General features: G+C 33.7%; 1 protein-coding gene across 1 annotated transcript in view; it reads right to left on the bottom strand.

The window, feature by feature from the left end:
• LOC106881289 (neuroglian) overlaps positions 1 to 9,705 on the bottom strand; it is a 140,818-nt gene that overhangs the window by 104,216 nt on the left and 26,897 nt on the right. Inside the window, exon 2 of the mRNA XM_052968053.1 lies at positions 4,068 to 4,240. The gene's annotated coding sequence lies outside the window, so the exon portion shown is untranslated. The remainder of the gene's footprint in view (positions 1 to 4,067; positions 4,241 to 9,705) is intronic.

The following is a 9,705-nucleotide window of genomic DNA, read 5'->3' on the forward strand; positions in this document are numbered from 1 at the left end:
GCACATAAAAGATACCATTTCGAGCGTGGCCGTTTTCGTGTGGGTGACACGTAAAAGCACCCACTACACTCTCTGAGTGGTTGGCGTTAGGAAGGGCATCCAGCTGTAGAAACTCTGCCAAATCAGACTGGAGCCTGGTGTTGCCATCCGGTTTCACCAGTCCTCAGTCAAATCGTCCAACCCATGCTAGCATGGAAAGCGGACGTTAAACGATGATGATGATATATATATATATATATATATATACACACACACACACACTTTCACACATGTGTTGTGTGTGTGTTGCAATACAGTGAAAATCAAAAGAATTCAAATAAATTAAAATATCACTGTTTCCTTACGGGTGTGCATATATCTTTTGACAATTTATATTAGTGTAATAGTAAAATTGTAAAAAAATGGTGCTTAGCTAAAAGTCTTTTGCATTGAGTTAGACATGCTCTTCTAACTTTGATAATTAGAACAACAGTGAACTAATGATTGTCCCACTGGAAACCTCTAACCAATGGTGTTATTGTTCACAAACTGTGATATTGCACACACGCATGCATGTGCCCCCCTACTCCAACATTTTATCTCTTGACAAAATGTTTGGCATTAGGAAAAGCACCCAATCATAGTAAACATTTCCAAAAGAATATATGTGTGAGATATGGTACTTATCTAGGACAGCTTATTTGAAGAACTGAATTGGATTGTGGTGACATATCCATTTCATTCTAGTATGGAAAACAGACCTTAAAATGATAATGATGATGATAATGATGATGATGATGATGACGATGGTGATGGTGATATATGTCTGCGTCCATATTTGTGATTATATTTGATCAGTCTAAAAACCATTGCTGTTAATGTTGCATCACCTCATAACATTAAGCAATTCAATAGAGACTAATGAAATAGGTACCAGACAAAAATAAGTACTGCATAGCTGCAGTTGAATGACTGAAACCAGGAAAATGTTTTCGACAATTTTCTTTTGCTGTTAATTATAGTTAATAATAGGAGCTAACAACAGAGTTTATGTACCATTTTGTCATTCCAATTCAACTTTATACATGCTCTTGGTAACATTATGCTACTTCAGACCTGCTGATAGCTGACAGAATTCTTCATCAGATTTTGGATCATAAAATAATAAAAGATAATATCACTGCAGCATTTAGTTTCATTGGCTTATAGTCAGTAACATCATAGCAGATGGTAACAAGAATACAGAGAAAAGTTGAAAGTATCAAATAACTGTTTCCTTAGCTTTTGTCAAATATATTTGTGGTGAACACTATTAGAGTAAAATTGGGCACAGATGTGGCTGAATAGTTAATTATTTTACATTACAATTATGAAGCTCTGAGTTTGATCTCTGCACAGCATCTTGAGTTAAGGCTTTCTGCTATAACCTCAAGTCAACCTAATCTTTGTAAGTGAAATTGGGTGCATAGAAACTATGTGGAAGCTTGCTGAACGAATTGTACATGTAATTCAAAAGAGCCAGCCTTGTCACAGTGTTACAGTGACTTTACCTGATTATGTTAAGGGTACATGTGTATGTGGAATACTCAGTCACTTGCATTATAATACAAGCAGAAGATTCCACTGATCAAAAATTGGAATATTCAGTATTGAAACTAATGCAAGATTTTGAAGGCTTATGGTGACTGGATTTCAAGAACTAGTGTTTTAATTTCGGGTTGAATAGGCATTGTGAATGAAGAAAGTATTCTTCCTTTTATTCTTTTACTTGTTTCAGTCATTTGACTGTGGTCATGCTGGAGCACCACTTTTTCTTTTAGTCGAGCAAATCGACACAGGACTTATTCTTTGTAAGCCTAGTACTTATTCTATCAGTTTCTTTTTGCCGAACCGCTAAGTTACGGGAACGTAAACACACCAGGATCGCATGTCAAGCGATGTTGGGGGAAGAAACACAGACACACATATACACATATATATGACGGGGCTTCTTTCAGTTTCCGTCTACCAAATCCACTCACAAGGCTTTGGTCGGCCCGAGGCTATAGTAGAAGACACTTGCCCAAGGTGCCACACAGCGGGACTGAACCCGGAACCATGTGGTTGGTAAGCAAGCTACTTACCACACAGCCACTCCTGCGCCTATATGTTACTCTTTTTTACCAGTTACCTTCATAACAATCAGTCAAGCCTTGTGTTATTAAAAAAAACAACTCAAAACAAAAAGAAGTTTATTTATGTAGGGTAATATAGATGACTATAATATTTTCTACTCTAGGCACAAGTCCTGAAATTTTGGGGAGGGCAGGCAGTCAATTAGATCGACTCCAGTACGCAACTGGTACTTAATTTATCAACCCAAAAAGGAAAGGCAAAGTCGACCTTGGCGGAATTTGAACTCAGAATGTCAAGACAGACAAAATACCGCTAAGCATTTCGTCTGGCATGCTAACGTCTCTGCCAGTTTGCCACTTTATAGATGACTATAATAGAAGAACTCTGAACAATATTAATTTCAGTATCTAATTTCTCTCATTTTCATTTTGAGTTTTGGGTTGGGTCTTCTAATGATCTCTCTATGCCCCCGAAAGTTACCTGTAAATACACTGAGATTGATGTAATTTAATATGCTCACTCCTTTCAATAACTGACCTAACTAATATGTCAAATATTGTATCTATGTAAATTATAATTATTCATTTTATAGAACTAGCTGTGTGGTAAGTAGCTTGCTTACCAACCACATGATTCTGGGTTCAGTCCCACTGCGTGGCACCTTGGGCAAGTGTCTTCTACTATAGCCTCGGGCTATAGTGAGTAGATTTGGTAGACGGAAACTGAAAGAAGCCCATCGTATATATGTATATATATGTATGTGTGTGTGTGTGTATATGTTTGTGTGTGTATATGTTTGTGTGTGCATATGTTTGTGTGTGTATATGTTTGTGTGTGTATATGTTTGTGTGTCCTGTTTGTCTCCCCAACATCGCTTGACAACCGATGGTGGTGTGTTTACGTCCCCGTAACTTAGCAGTTCGGCAAAAGATACCGATAGAAGAAGTACTAGGCTTACAAAGAATAAGTCCTGGAGTCGATTTGCTCGACTAAAGGTGGTGCTCCAGCATGGCCACAGTCAAATGACTGAAACAAGTAAAAGAGTAAAAAGAGTAAAAAGAGTAATTATTTGTTAGATGGGCACAGGTGTGGCTGTGTGGTAAAAAGTTTGCTTCTTGACCATATGGTTCCAGGTTCAATTTCACTGCATGGTACCTAGGGTATGTATCTTCTACTATAGCCCCAGGCTGACCAAAGTCTTGTGAGTGGATTTAGTAGATGGAAACTGAATTATACATGTGTGTGTTTGGTTTGTTTACATCTCTGTAAAGAAGAGACCAGAATAAGTACCAGTATTTAAAAAATACTGGAGGCGATTTGATCAACTAAAACCCTTGAAGGTGGTGCTCCAGCATGGTTGCAGTCTAATGACTGATACAAATAAAAGATAAAAGATACACAAAGCCATATATCTAGGTGGAAGAAACCGTTGATTAAATCAATTCAGTATTTGATTTGTATTTTGATCTATAGACTCTAGAAAGATGAAAGATTAAGTCTACCTCACCAAAATTTGAACTCAGAATATAAAACATTTTGTTCACTGCTCTACTAATTCTGCCATCTACTAACCTTTCATAAAACAAATATCAATAATAACAGTCTTTACATTTTTTAAAATAATCATAAAAGAAAGCTAATGTTGCTGTCATAAATTCATGTAAATCTTAATGAAATTTCTATTAACAATGTGTCTTGAAGAGAATTTAGTTATAAATAATAGCTTATAATACATTGAATAAAAAATTCCTTTGATAGTAAAAAGGCAAAAATCTACCTGTAAGACATGAATCGCATATCTTCTGTAACTGAGAATTATAGCTGAATCCTCTTTGAGAATACTTCATTAATAAAGATTTATTTACATATTTCTCAATGCTTCTACGTTTGCATACTAAATATAAGTAAATCTTGATTATTTCATTTATTTGAAAATAACAATTAAGAAGAAAAATGTTAATGTTTCAACTTACCAAAAAATCAAAACCTTATTAGGTATTAAAAGGTTCATAAATCCTTCAGAATGCAAAGAATATGTTCAGAATAAGAAAACCATTCCAGTCAAATAAGAATCCTTTTTTAAAATTTAGAATGTTGGTTTCAATTAAAATAATTTAAACAAAGTAATATCCAGGATTATATGCACCTGCAATGAAAAAAAAGTACATGACCATTAATTATTTAGAAAATTTATGATCTTTTTATGAAATTAAGTATTTATCACAATGATATTGGATGTAGTGGAGATAGGAAAACACTAATATTGAACTTAATTTAAGCTTTTTCTCACTTTAGTCAATTTAACTAAAAAATTCACTACAGCAGTTATCCATCATCATAATGTAAATTGCCAGTAAGAAAGGTAACCAGCCATACCACCAACTATTTCAAATGCAAATGCAAATAATCACAAACTTTTGAGTGTGTGTAGGGGGAAGGGGGAGGGAGAAAGAAAGAGTGGAGAAAGAGAGAGAAGGAGAGAATGAAGAAAAAATCTGCTTAATGAGTGTGTACGAAGCATGATACTGTGTGGAGATAAAATGTTTAATGAGTAGAGAAAAAGTGCAGTAACTGTATATATATATATATATACAATAGCAAACACTTTTAGTCTGTTATTGGCATATCATTTACATACATATATGTATTATATATTTTAGTATTAGGTAAATACTTATAAATAAGCATTTTATAAACATGAAGGAAAAATTTTTTCTTCTCAAAGTCCATTACATGATACCTAAAATCTTGTTGCATGTCCCCTAAAAATCATGACATATCACTGCTGTCATACATGTTATAGGTTCACAATCACTGAATTATAATAAGTTCTGCACTGTCAATTTATGAGGAAGGTTGAATGCAAGCAAATGACTTGATGAATCCATTTGCATATACAGTGTTTATAGAGAAGAATCATATGTGTTAGGTAAATGTGATGGAAGGTACTGAAGAAGATCAAAGTGGAAGTGATAACTTTAATCTATACTCACTTCCAGTAAACATTCTATTTTTGACTTTCTCTGTAGCTCCCTGTCTTTCTTATATGGATTTTATGAAGTATATTATTTTGATTGTGAATACTTAACCTACTTGATTATTTCTATTTTCTAATTCATACTTATCTCCATCACAACTTTTATCACTTACGTCATTTATTACTTAGAACATCTATTGCTTATACAGACACTTATTATTGGTCACCGCCTGTCTAAAGAGATGATGGGAATTTCCTTTTTTTTCCTCTTCTTCTTCTTTCTCCCTTCCTCTTTCCACTTCACACCCACTTATCTCAGCATCAACCTATTGACTTTAATTTTCATATCCTGGGATTGTCTCAAATTAGTTAATTACTCACATCGACTAATCTAACAATTTTCATACTACTACTACTACTACTACTACTACTACTACTACTACTACTACTACCTCCCACTACCACCACCACTACAACAACAACGACATTATTCTTCAACATAGGCAAGCAACAGGTTGCTCAAATTCAACTAACTTTCTGTTTGTATTGATCTGTGCACGTGTGTTATCAAAACAACCTATCAACAACAAAAATAGCACAAGAAATTATTGGAGTAAACCTTACTTCCCTTTTAGAAGATATTGGGAAATTAGAACATGGTTGTAATAGGTCATTGGGTACAACTGGAAATTTTGTCTTACAGATCTCCTGCTACTGTAGTGAGCTATACTATTCCATAGTACTTTATGTCATTATCTAACAGAAGGGCAACCTTGAGAATGCAGAACTATGATTAAAGGCATGTCTAGCTGTGACCATCATGTCTTTTTTTTTCAGACAGTGTATCTAGGATTACATTATCCAACATATCCTACTTTTTTAAAGACAATGTTGGATATTTGGTCTCTATTTCTTGCAGGGTGAGCAACTGCATAGAGGATCTCTTGTTTGTTCATCATTATTATTTTTATTGGTGGTAGGTCTTTGTAGCTGAGGAAGATTTCCTCCTAGTATGTGATGAATCTAATATGTAATGGGCTGTTGTTCACACTAACCATGACAAGCAGTGGCATGTCATGTAAAATTAAAAAATCCAGATCCCATTTCCATGTGTTACTTGAAGAATAATTAAAAACTCTAAGAGGCAGTAGTAACTCTTTCATTAAAGGGACAGTGATACACAGGCTTGAGTATCAAATTTGTCACATTTTAGTTTAATTTACCAGCACCACCACAATTATTTTATACATTGTTTGATAGTCAAGTTTGGTTTACACCATTTGACCAATTTCTGGATAAGGTGAAGAATTTCCTTAATAAAATAAATTATGGACAGTGACTTTTGAATCCATTGAATGATATTTTAAAGTTGCTAGATGAGAATACTGTTTTAAGATAATTTTTTAAAAATTGAATATGCTTAATATTAAATGTAAAATGTGATTCTTTCATATCATGCAAAAATTAATTAACTAAAGTTTCACCAAATTAATTAACTAAACTTTATATTGCAGACTTATCCAACAATAGTGACAATGGCTTAATAATTTTATTAAAGGCACAGATGACTGACTGTTATGTTTGAATTATTGTTTATGAATAATTAGAGCAATGTTTAACATTCTGAATGACTAAGCATATGGATTCAGAAAAAAAAAAAAAAGCTTTCACTCTATCCCTTATTGCATACTTGCAATATTGATAAATTAAAAAATTTTTAAACTTAGAAGTTGAATTTGATGTTTTCGAGTTGGATGTGTTTGAAAAAGCTTATACAAAAAAAAAAAATCATGGAAATTTATCAATATACAAAGAGAAAAAAAATAATAGTCATCTTTGTTCTGACTTTATGAATAGCTGCATCATAATCTGCTTTGAAGTTTTCTGTTTGAATTAATTTGCTTTCTTACTTCAAAAGAAAAAGAAAAAAATCAGGAAACTCCCTAAAGGTAGAAATATCAATGCTAACATTCAAGTGGAAAGTCATCAAAGCTAATGGATAAACATAAAAAAGATGTAACATAACCTTAAAGTAATAAACTACAGAGGAGTTTACTGTACTGAGTGCTAGATAAATAATTAATAAATCTCCTGTAGGATTACTATAATACTATATTAATCATTGTTCAATCAACTAGATCCAAGCTTAATTAATTAGCTTTAACTAATTTCCACCTACAATTTAGACTATTTAGACATTTGCATCAATACTTTATGTCTTATCCAAAAGATATAGTTGATATGATGTCAATTCAAATTGAGATCCTTTGTTATGACAGACACTGTTGATGTTGAATTCATTTCACAGGCAACCAATAATTTTAAGAAGAAGAATTTTAAAACAAGCTGTTACTATGTAAACTTAATATGAAAATGATGAAGAAATTATAACAACAACACTATTTGATGGGTAGAAATCTAGAAGTTTTCTTTATCCACTGGAAAATAGTAATCATCATTTCACGTACACTTTTCAATAATGGCAAGAGCTGAATGAGTGTTCTGAGGCAGTGTTTTATGGTCGTATACAGTAATCAGTAGAATATACAGTTAAATGGAAGTTATCAATACAAAATGATATTGGTAGAACATATTGATGATGTGTAAGAAGGTGCCAATATTTTTTTTCCTACAAAAATAATGGCTTTTGCCTGTTTTAAGCACATTAATCTTTTTGGCAACAAGACAACATCAGATAGATTGTCATGTTACAAATGAAATAAAGCAAAAATAATATGGTATAAGTCTTGAAAACAAACTAAATTGAAGCAAGCTTAGAAAATATCTCCAAAATGAGAGAAAATAAGTCCCTATAAGCAACAGATGAGGCTGAAATAGTATCACTATATAGGAAGTAAAAATTTTAAATCATAATAAGAAAATATATCTTGTATCAGAGATTATGTACAGAACATGTTTTCAGTGAACTGAAGGTTTATTAATGAAATGAAATCACATTATGAGGATGGCATATCTATCTCAAAGACATTAATGTAATCTACAGTGACACTGGCAAAATATATCTGTTATGGGTTTAATATACATCTAAATTTCAACTGTTCTTTGAAGAAAATGGTCTACAATAAATGATAAATACATTCATTGAAAAATAAAGAACACATTCGCCCTTTAATATATCAAAATTAATCTATAAATATAAAGGAAACTATTAATTACTTGAATTGTTCTATTTTGCCATCAAATGAAAAATGGATCAGTTATTGTGTTAATCTACAAGTGTTCAATATTTCGATAGAAAATCATCATCATCATCGTTTAACAGCCATTTTCCATGTTGGCATGGGTTGGATGGTTTGATTGAGGTCTAGAGAGCCAGTGGCTGCACCAGGCTTCAATCTGATCTGGCAATGTTTCTATGGCTGGATGCCCTTCCTAATACCAACCAGTCCGGGAGTGTAGTGGGTGCTTTTTATGTGCCACCGGCACAGAAGCCAGTCAGGCTGGCCTTGCGTCGATCGTGTTTGGATAGTGATTTTTACGTGCCACCAGCACAGGTGCCAGTCAGGGGGTGCTGGCATTGGCCATGTTTGGATGGTGCTGTTTACGTGCCACTGGCATGGGAGACAATCAGGGGGTACTGGCATTGGCCACGTTTGGATGGTGCTGTTTATGTACCATCGGGCATGGGAGCCAGTCAGGGGGTACTGGTATCAGCCACGTTTGGATGGTGCTTTTTACATGCCACTGGTATGGGAACCAGTCAGGCAGACCTGGCATAGACCACGTTTGGAGGGTGCTTTTTATGATGGCACGGGAATCAGTCAGGGGGCACTGGCCACAGACACAGTGCCTTTGATACTGAAATAACAAAGTTTCTCTTTACAAGTACTACGTTGTTCTACTACTTTAAGGTCAAGTGTATAACAATATGTGCATTAAGCACCCATCTAATGAAATGTCACTTATCTATATACACAATTTCAGATAGATTCTTAGATGGTACTTTAAACTGTTAAGTGGAAACAACATCTGTTTGAACAGAATATATATTTTATTGCCTGGATTTCTATATTAACCTCTCTCGCTCCCCCAGTAGTCTTATTTTATAGGAAGGAACGCGTTTGATAATCAATTTCTTTTTCTAAGAAACATCACACGAAATAACAACCTGACAGTTTATGTATCTTTTATTTTTCACTTGTTTCAGTCAATGGGCTGCGGCCATGCAGAGGCATCACCTTGAAAGAGTTTAGTCAAACAAATAGACCCCAGTACTCATTTTTTTAAAGCCTGGTACTTAATCTATTAGATCCTTTCGCTGAACCACTAAGTTACAGGTTGTAAAAAAGTCAACACTGGTTATCAAACAGTATGAATAAACACACACACACACACACACACACATTTCACATGCAAAAAATCTGTTAGGTTGTTGTTTCAATGTAATGCTGTTTGAAAAATAAAAAAAAAACAGAAGTTGATTATCAAAATAGTTTCTATAAAATGAGATTATTGATTTATTTAAATGGTTCAAAGATGACAAGCAAAGGGATTTTAGGCAAATACAGGAGGTATAAAAATATATGCCATAGTTTAGTTTTTGCTAGCTTTTTAAAAATATAGCAACTAATCTGAATGCAGAGATAATCACTAATTTAATCCTATACTTTACT

This window comes from Octopus bimaculoides, chromosome 5 (genome assembly GCF_001194135.2).
Source record: "Octopus bimaculoides isolate UCB-OBI-ISO-001 chromosome 5, ASM119413v2, whole genome shotgun sequence".
Lineage (NCBI taxonomy): Eukaryota > Metazoa > Mollusca > Cephalopoda > Octopoda > Octopodidae > Octopus > Octopus bimaculoides.